At 41.2% G+C, this 10,949-nt stretch overlaps 1 pseudogene; it reads right to left on the bottom strand.

The window, feature by feature from the left end:
• Positions 1-245: 245 nt before the first annotated feature.
• Positions 246-1,841, bottom strand: LOC122900721 (annotated as a pseudogene).
• Positions 1,842-10,949: the final 9,108 nt, after the last annotated feature.

Here is a 10,949-nt window from a genome sequence, read left to right as displayed (position 1 = left end):
GTCTCTCATCCCGTCCAGTGTTTGCAAAGTCTTAGAAATAGTGTGTTCTCCTGTAGTATCTGACAATATGACATCTTAGAACACTTCCCTGATCTTCTCTGAGCTTCCTCCTCCCTGCTATAGTGCCCTACACTATACACTACAGTATTCACTTAAACATTTCCCTGACTCATGCATTTCCCTTGGTTTGACATGAGGCCTGGGGAAAATCATTTTCATAGAAAAAAACAAAGGACACAGTTATATTGATTGTACCAAATGTTTATTGTCTGAGTAAATGAAGCAAATGTAAACTACCTTATAATACATGGAGATTAATGAAAACTATGGGTGCATTTCTGTCATGATTTCAGCAAAATAGCCTAGGGAGTACAAAAAAAAAAATGCCATGGGCAAATCCCCTTTGTATAGCAATGGAGTATCAATATGGAGCAATGCTTTTGTCCAATGGAGACAATCTTCTCTATCATAGGGAAGATCTGGTCTTGGTGTGGCGGGGGGCAGGGGGAGGACTCCACCCCACCTACAGAACAAAAGACCTGAGCCCTATTTGTTATTCAGTTAGGCAGTCTGACCCATCTCTTTGGCATCTCCTGAGACTTACTTTCTCTAAAGTCTTATGCAAGAGAATTTTAGCATCATCAGCCACTGTATTGATGAATTTCAAATGTAGAAAGTAGGTTTTTAAAAACTGGAAGATGGTGGATGGCAGGCCTCCATTTACTGAGCAATAGCATTCAGCACACTTCATGGCCTTATCTCCTATGTTGTCATCCTGCACAAGGAACCGGAAATTCAAGGATTTGGTGAAACTCTTGATATCCTCCAAAGACATGCTCAGCTTCTCCGCAATCCCTTTGAGTGACTTCTCATCCAAACCAAAATGACTCTGGTAATGTTTCAAGCAGTTTTCCTGCTGGGGAAAATCAAAGCCGTTAAAGCAGGCCATGAAAGGGATGAAGCTCAAAGCAGATGATTTCAGGGCATCCAGCCAGATCTTCTCCTTGAGCAAATCTCTCTTCATCTCAATAGAAGCATCAAACTGGGCAACAGAAGCACAAAGGTGTAGTGCTTATGAACAGGGAGCTTCTTCAGCAGGGTCTCTTCCAGTGTTGGGAAATCAAAGTCATCCAGATCAAAGTTGGAGACCAAGAAGATGCATGGCTCAGGCATGCCAATGTGGCTGAGGTTAGCCAGGCAGTTGTCTCGTATCTGCTGAAGCACTCTCTCCCTTTTGAAAGATGTGGGTTTGGGTTTCTCTTCATTATATAAATCATTGTCCACCTTGGTTCTAACAAAGTAGAACTTCTTGCCTATCTCTTTGATGCTTTTGACCAGCAAAGCTTCATTGAGGCTAAACCAAGAGGAAGAAATCATGATGAAGAAGTCATAGGTAGCAAATTCCACCCTTTGTAGATATTCATGTGGTTGGAAATTGGGGGTTCCTGTCCCAGGCAGGTCCCAGAAGGTCACATTGGGATATTTGGGATGTTGATAGGGCTTTCTCTTCTTGGTAGTCTCCACAGCACCAACACTTGCAGAACCCTCCTCTTCATAACTAAGTCCTCACAGGGCGTTGATGAAACTGGACTTCCCAATGCCAGATTCCCCAGTCACAGCCACATCCAGTGGAGCATTCTCTGCTGCCACAAGTGATTTCTCAGTTATGTCAGCCACATCTTTTAGCTTGGCCTCTTTAAGGGTTGCTTGAGTTCTACCAAGATTTTCTTGAGAGAGGATTCCCCTACCTTAGTGATTAATGTGGTGTAGTGAGGGACAACGTTGGTGGCCAACTGCTGAAAATTCTTTCCTGCCAGGAAGTCAAATAGCAACTAATCCATGCTGGTTAACTGTGGAATGTCTGTGGGAAAAGGAAAGTGAATTAGGAAGACAAATGGAGAAGCAGAATAGACACATAGTGTGAGCTAAGGAAACGCACAGGACCCAACAGCCCATTCCCATTCTCTCACACTTACTAGCGTTACTCTGATTTACTTTTCCTGATGAATTTTGTTTTCGTGCTACAGTAGAAACTACTTGTTGTCTACTCTGATGATTCTTATGTTACAAGAGTCAAGGCCTGTGGAATAGAAAGTAACAGTACTCAAAGTTGTTCACATCCTGAACCTCGGAGCCTGTGAATGTGTGACCTTGCATAGCAAAAGAGACTTTGCTGGTATGAAGAAGTTCAGGATCTTCAGATGAAAAGATTTTCTTAGATTATCCAAATGGGCTCAATATAACCACAGGGAACTTTATAAGAAGCAAGGCCAAATGAAGAAAAGGAGGTGGTATGATGAAGATGGAGATAGAAGTGAAGATCCAGAAAGATGTAAGAAGTGTCACAAGATAAGGAATTCAGGCAGGTTCCAAAAGCTGGAGAAACAAAGAAATGGATTGTCTCCTGGAGTATTCAGATGGAACCAACATTGCTGACACCTCTACTTTATTATTTTATTTTATTTTCAAGTTTGTACTTAAATTCTAGTTAGTTAATATATAGTGTAATATTTGGTTTCAGGAGTAGAATTTGGTGATTCATCACTTGCTTATAACAACCAGTGCTCATCACAAGTGCTCGCTTTAATACCCATCACCCACTGACATCTTGATTTTAGCTCCTTTAAGATTCATCTTTGACAACTTCCCTCTGGAAGTATAAGACAATAAATCTGTTGTTGTCTTAAGCCACAAATTTTGTGTTACTTTTTTTACACAGCAATGAGAAACTAATGCAGTCTGCATATGCCTGAAACCGTAACACTGAGACATACCCCTTTCCATTCTGTGGAGGAATCAATCAGGCCAGACATTAGAGAGCACAGAATAGCACACATACCTCAGTTCACATAACCTGCAGCAAATAGGGTCAAGAGTTGTGTTTTGGTAGAGGCAGGGGGCAGAGAAAATTCTGCCAGGATGTGTGTTCCATAAGAGGGATAGCCAAGCACATAGTCCTTCTGGTAATAATTACTCCATGACAGCTTAATGTCCATTTATCTCACCTCATGGAAGAGTTTGGGTGCAATTTAGAATATGTGACAGGAAGTGGCAGGAGAAGTAAATAAGACCTCTAATTTTCCCAATTCAATACTGCACAGTCTTGAAATAGAGATATCTGATTAAATCATGGCAATTCAAGGAAATCATCACTACATATGATGTGGCCTCTTATGAGTGAGAAAACCCTGATTTTAAAAATATTTATACATGTAAGTTTCCTCAGGGACTCCCAGTGGGTTTTTAAGAGTAGGATGAGCTCAGTGCTCATCCACTTCCTATATGTCCTGCAAAGACAATTTTCAAGAGGAAGAATCATGAGTTTCAAAGATATATAAAATAAACATGTGTTAAAGATTTTATTTATCTGATTACTAATGAAGGAAAGAGACAGAAGACATTACTGGTTAAACAGACATTTATAGTTCAAGAATATTGAAATGAATATTAAAATGATGTAAGAGTGCTGTATTCTAGGGTGAGGGTAGGAAGGCAACTGAACCTGTGCAGGCAGAAATTAGCTATATGACTGCTATGGACTGAGTGTGTCCTCCACAAAATCCGTAGATGATGCATGAGCTCAAAGTTCTGATATTAGTTGGTGGATTTTTTGGCAGTTCCTTAGTCGTGAGGGCAGGGAGATCATGAATGCATTAATCCCACAGACACCCCCAGATTAAGAGACTGCAGAGACTAACTTGCACATTCTGCCACGTGAGATGACAGGGAGATGTCCATTCCTTCAGAAGGTTGAGAAGTATATTTCTGTTCAAAAGCCACCCAGTCTGTGATCTTTTGTTATAGCATGAATGGATGCGAAGAAATTCCCAAAAAAAGAATTATTTTGCATTGCTACCAATAATTAAAACTCACTGAGTTTTGAAATATCTCTATGGTATGAAAAGCTAGATTGCATTTAAAGATGGCATAGTTTCCAAAGGAGACACCCAATAAACACTCTGCTTTTTCCAAATTTTCTTACAATTTTTTCACTATTAAAAAAAAAAAAGAACTTTTGGGACTTCATCAAAATCAAAAGCTTCTGCACAGCAAAGGAAACAGTCAAAAAAACAAAGAGGAAACCCACGGAATGGGAGAAGATATTTGCAAATGACAGTACAGACAAAAGGTTGATATCCAGGATCTATAATGAACTCCTCACACTCAACACACACGAAACAGGCAAACACATCAAAAAAATGGGCAGAAGATATGAACAGACACTTCTCCAATCAAGACATACAAATGGCTATCAGACACATGAAAAAATGTTCATCATCATTAGCCCTCAGGGAGATTCAAATTAAAACCACATTGAGATATCACCTTACACCAGTTAGAATGGCCAAAATTAACAAAACAGGAAACAACATGTGTTGGAGAGGATGTGGAGAAAGGGGAACCCTCTTACACTGTTGGTGGGAATGCAGGTTGGTGCAGCCTCTTTGGAGAACAGTGTGGAGATTCCTCAAGAAATTAAAAATAGAGCTTCCCTATGACCCTGCAATTGCACTCCTGGGTATTTACCCCAAAGACACAGATGTCGTGAAAAGAAGGGCCACCTGTACCCCAATGTTTATAGCAGCAATGGCCACGGTTGCCAAACTATGGAAAGAACCAAGATGCCCTTCAACGGATGAATGGATAAGGAAGATGTGGTCCATATACACTATGGAGTATTATGCCTCCATCAGAAAGGATGAATACCCAACTTTTGTAGCAACATGGACGGGACTGGAAGAGATTATGCTGAGTGAAATAAGTCAAGCAGAGAGAGTCAATTATCATATGGTTTCACTTATTTGTGGAGCATAACAAATAGCATGGAGGACAAGGGGTGTTAGAGAGGAGAAGGGAATTTGGGTAAATTGGAAGGACAGGTGAACCATGAGAGACTATGGACTCTGAAAAACAGTGTGAGGGGTTTGAAGTGGCGGGGGGGTGGGAGGTTGGGGTACCAGGTGGTGGGTATTATAGAGGGCACGGCTTGCATGGAGCACTGGGTGTGGTGAAAAAATAATGAATCATGTTTTTCTGAAAATAAATAAATTGGAAAAAAAAAAAAGAAAGCAACACCCCCTTTAATGAAAACCAAAAAAAAAAAAAAAAAGGAGAAGAAGAAGAAGAAAAGAGGCATTTTCAGACAATGGTTCTCTCTTCAAAGAGGATGACATGAGCAGATGGATGAAACCTTAACTCTCAACCCATCTGACCTACACCTCAACCCTGCAAGCAGAAAGCCAGTATCCCATCATTGCAAGTACACATTTTGCTCACTCACCAGTTCTGGAAAGAAGAGAGGCTTCTGATGATAGAGTTCAGGAATGTTTCCAGTAACACAGCAGAAAATGCTGAGTGTTTTTCAAGTATTCCCTGGAGCCCCTGGCATAGGAACAATCCAGAGGCTTATACTGCCTAGGAAATGTAGGCATTGAGTGCTCCTGAGGTCACTGCCCTAAGAAAGGGGCTACAGAACATCTGTTCTCCCTAGGTAAAGAGTGATAACAAGAATGATGACAGCCTCTGACTTGAGCCCCTCCCTCAGGAAGATTTGGCTGATGGTTCTAAGGCCCACATTTACAGGACATGAAAGTGAAACCATTATTTCTACACAAAACAAGCAGTTCCAGGAAAAGAAGAAGCATGAAGGGTGTGTGACCACAAGTGTCTCAGGGAGTTGGGGGGAGGGCAGAGAAACACCAGAGGCCAGGGGAGGCAGGTCTCCAATGACTCCTGTGTGGCCATCTAGCCATGAATCTGTTGGGAAGACTGGGGACAGGGAAGAAGGCTGTGAGCAAGTATCCAAAGCTTCCAATACAAGAGAAGCCTTTCCTGTCAGAAAGGAGAGGGACCTATCATTTCTCTTTCTGTTTTGTTCATTTTTAGGAGCCCTACTTCTGGCTGCCACATTGTAACACTTAGACATAGATGACTCTGCCAGGTCATGGGGTCACATCTCATGAACACCTTAATCTGCCAGGAAGCATTCTGAGGAAATCTGACAAGCAGCTTGGAGGGAGACCCAGAGAGGGAGGAAAGAGCCTGAAATTTTAGATTTATATGGAAGATCAAAAGGAAAATACCAAACTTCCTTAGAAGAAAAAGAACATGGGAGAATCTGCTGTTATCAGATAAGATTTATTTCACTGATATAGTATCGAAGAAAGTTGGATGCTGGCACAGGGATAGACCAACTCACCCACAGAAAGGGACACGGAGCCTTGTGTAGGATTTCTGTGGCATAGGACAAGTGCATGGGATGTCAATGGGTATAGAAGCCACCATCTAGTAAATGGAGTTGACAAACTGGTTCTCCATATGGATAGAGGTTACTGAATCTCTGCTTACATCACTTATGATAATCAGCTCCACATGGATTTAAGGCCTAAATCTTAAATAGACACTGTAGAAGAAAATACAAGAAAATACAGCTGTTCTTAGAGAAAGATGTCTTGAACAAGATGATACCACATAAAGACACCAGGATGACAGCTGTATAAAACAGATAGATCAAAGAGATACCTTTGACTACATTACAGTGAAAAGCTTCTCTTCATGAAAACAGATACAAAAAGAAAGTTAAAAATCTCCACAAATCTGGAAAAGATATTTGCATAAAGTTAGTCAACTGAGGATCAGTGCAAGCAACATTTTTTAAATTCTAGAAATCATCAAGAAAAAGTGAAACAATCCTGCATGTAAGTGGCAAAAGACGTGAAAAGAACTTTCTCAGAAATAGAAACATATTGGTGGGGGAGGTAGAGAAAGTACCAGAGATTAACTAGGAATGAGGCAAATGTATATTTGTGTACTACAAAATAACAACATACATTAATTCAGTCAGAAAAAGTAAAAGTTGGACAAAATCAGGTGCCTGCTGGGTTTGTAATTTAATATAATCCCTTTGAAGAAACAATATGGCTGAATCACATCTATACACCTTAGGACTCAGCATTTCCACTCCTGACACTGTACTGAAGAGCCACTCTGCAAAAATGAGCAGAATACAGGTGGACATGTGCTCCATGAAGCAACATGTCTTCATAATTGTGAAAAAGGAGATGATAGGCATTGACAAAGAATGGATAAGTAAGCTGAGGTACCTAATGTTGAAAGAAAGAACATAGGGATATGGTGAAGAATGAATCTTTTAGTATAATGTTGAGATTAAATATTAAGAACCCATAGAATACCCCTTAAATAAAGCTTCAAGAAAACTAAACATACATGATATGTAAGCATACCTAAGTGGTAACATAACAAGTCAAAGAAAGCAGTTATAAACACATGCTTCATGAAATTCTTACATAAAGGCTGTGGACAGAACTGGAGTGAATAGAAACACAGAGGTCGGTATGAGTTATTAGAAATGTCCTGGGTTTTTTTCCTGGTGATTTTTCAGTATATAGGTGATCATTATGCTACACAAGAAAGTAAAAGATTTAAAATAGAAAAATATCTCAGTTCTTCCCAGATTTTTGCTGTGTATATTCTTCTGCATGTACTAGGTCCTGAATCTCTCCCTCCTGCCATATTTTGGGGACATCAAATATGTCAGATGGCCATCTGACATACAGAGACAATCACTGCTATGATGGGACAAAGACTGAGAAATCATTTAGGGAGAAAGCATTGGGCAAGAGAGACTGAAATTCCAGGTGGAAGCAATGGCAAGGCAAAGATGCAGGCTCACACATGAACTTGACAACTGGCTATGGATGCAGAGGAGCACACACAGACAGCCAATTACAGCTGCCAGTAGTAAGGTAGGAAAATCCTCTGAGGCTCAGGTACCCTGGCAGTGATGGGGTTCTTTGTAGTGGCAGAAAGCTCTCACTCGGGGGATCCTGGGGGTGGGCTGCTCTCCAGCAGTGTGTGAGAATCACTCTGGGACTGGTGGTGTATTTGGCTCTGGTTTGCAGTGTCCTTGGCAGCCAGTGGACGGGGCCTGATGCCTTAGTATGCCCACCTCAGGGTCCAGAGTCAGACTTGCTGCTCCTAAGTCAATGTTAAAAGGTTAGGAGGTATGATTTATGAGGATATTTCTTCTGTTCAGAAAAGGAAAATCAACTCTTTTCATAAATAAATGACCTTAGAAATACCCTCTCTCCTGGTCCCACTCAGATGAGTAGAGTCCAGTTAGTGTAATATGCAATTTCCAGACTTTTGTAGAATAGAAATCTTCCCTGCCCTGGTTCAGTTCCTCTTCTAGCTGAGTGAGACACCTGAAGCAGGGACAGGAAAAGAGTCAGCTTCTTTCCTCTTTCTTCCTCCCACTGCCCCCATTATAGGAACAAACTTGGATAGGAGAACTACAAAGGTAGGAAAGGACTCACTCAGGTAGGACATTTGCAATCCAGCTGATAGCCTGGTGTGGTAAATGTCCCTCAAGGAGAAAGTCCCTGGAAGGCCCATGCTGATGCCCCCATTGGGATCTTGGGGCAGGAATAATCCAGACTTCGTAGACTTCTACCTCCTCTGTGGTGTTCGTCACAGGAGGGCAACCCTAACTTTTTTTTTTCTGATAGCTTTATTTTTTATTAATTTCTTTTCAGCATAACAGAATTCATTGTTTATGCACCACACCCAGTGCTCCATGCAATATGTGCCCTCCATAATACCCACCACCTGGGTCCCCCAACCACCCACCCTACACTAACTTTTTCTCCTCATCCTACGCAAGGAGACCATGTGCAGCCCTCATGGTTGACCATGTCCCTTGAAACAGGCTCACTAAAATAAGCCTTGCCTTTCCTCTCCTCAACCTTTCAGCTGTCATTTTCTCCCCCAGGGGAGGACTCAAGGATGGCAATGCCAAATTCACAATCTCTCGGCCAGAGAAATATTTCATAACTTTTTATGGGCATAGCGATATTGGTGGAAACTGTAAAACAGATCTTCCTTTTTTATTTAAAGTCAATCTAATTAAGGTATAGTGTATTGTTAATTTCACAGATAGAATTTAGTGATGCATCAGTTGCCTTTAACACCCACTACTCATTACATCAAGTGCCTTCCTTAATTCCTATCACCCAGTTACCCCATCCCCCGACCCACTTCCATTCCAGCAACCTTCAATTTGTTTCCTATACAAACAGTCTTTTATGGTTTGTCTCCCTCTCTGATTTTGTCTTATTTTATTTTTCCCTCCCTTCCCTTATGATCCTCTGTTTTATTTCTTAATTTCCACATATGGATGAAATCATATATTTGAAATCATTATATTTTATGACTACTTATTTCACTTGGTTTAATACCTTCTAGTTCCTTGCACATCATTGCAAATGGCAAGAGTTCACCATTTTTGGCTGGCTGAAATATATTCCACATTTTGGGCATTTTGGACATTGCTGATATAAACATTGGGGGGCATTGCTCCCTTTGAATCACTATAAAACAGACCTTCTTTATCACTCCGTGGCAGTCACACAGTGCCCTCCCTGGGGTCTCACTCCCAACCACAATCACCTTAGTTGCTTTTCCTTCTATTCCTTCATGATAATGAGGACATGGCAATCACTGAAGAGTTAAGCAGCTACCCCAAATCACCCAGACTGTAGTGAACACACAGAGACTCACACCCTCACCTGGCTGAGACAGGTAAATTGACATCAGGTAAGGTCACAGCTGGGTCAAGAACACCACCATAGATGGCATCTGCACTCTGATCCCCATGGATGGAAATGAGTTAGCCACTGAGCTGGGCACATTGGGCATCCACAAGGAGCAACTTTGCAGGCAGTGTCTGCACCCATCTTAGGGGCCAGACTCAGGTGCTGAATGTGGACTTCTCACTGGTCTGGGCACTGACATCAGAGGAAGCATCTCTAGGTAGAATATAGCAGGATGTGTCTTAGAACACCCCATCCACTTCTGGGACTCTGTACTGAAAGTCCTCAAAATAATCCTGTATAATCCTCAGGCAAATGCTGTAGGAGCCCTACCCATCAGAATGAAGAAATTGAAGATGGTTCACCCCAATTTTGAGAAAATTACATAAGTCTGAGTACGAAAAGCACCGGAGAAGAATACCCTCAAAAATCTCCTTGTCCTTCACAGCACCACTTCCTACCTTCTCTTTAGGATCTTCCTAGGACAACCACATCTTGCTTCCTTCCTTTGGGAGCATCCTGGGCTGAAACCAGTTAAGGATGGTCCCAGAGGTAACCGTCTCTGCTGGCCCCTTCCCCAGGGTGGGGTAACTTACCAGGAGACTACTGATATCTGTCTGATCATGGTCACCTTCTGTTTTCTGGAGCCGGTGACTGAGAGAGCTCCTACAACCCAACTTGGCTAATAACTCTGCTAATGTAAAGACACGAAAGACAGAGCCCGACACCAGGGCAAGAGAGCTTGTTGAGTTCCCTTCCTTTCATACACAATGTTTTGAACATTTTTATCATGAAAACACATTTAATGTTGTCAAATGCTTTTTCTGCTTCAACTGAGATGACCATATCATTTTGATCCTTTATTCTGTTTATGTGATCTATTATACACATGTGAAATTATGCTTGCTTCCTAGGGATAAATCTCACCTGATCCTGATGAAAGATCCTTTTGATATGCTGTTGTATTTGGTTTATTAGCATTTGGGGTTGGGGGAATGTATCTATACTCATTAAGGATACTGGCCTATAATGTTTTTTCTCTTCTAGTGTCCTCTCAGGCTTTAGTCCACAACTAATTCTGAACTTGCAGAATGGGTGTCTCTTGCTATTTATTTTTTTAGAAAAGTTTGAGAAAAATGTGTATAAGTTCTTCTTTAAATATTTGGTAGAATTAATCTTTATTCAGAGTCTTAATTACTGATTCACTCTTTCATCATTATCTGTTCAGATATTTTTTCATTTTCTCCCTGAGTCAGTCATGATAGTTGTATGTTTCCAGGAATTCATCCATTTCTTCTAGAAAATCCAATTTGGGGGAATACAAAATCCTTTATTTTA

This window comes from Neovison vison, chromosome 1, assembly GCF_020171115.1.
Source record: "Neovison vison isolate M4711 chromosome 1, ASM_NN_V1, whole genome shotgun sequence".
NCBI lineage: Eukaryota > Metazoa > Chordata > Mammalia > Carnivora > Mustelidae > Neogale > Neogale vison.
Note: the sequence above shows the minus strand (reverse complement) of the source record. Positions and strands in the feature narration are given on the sequence as shown.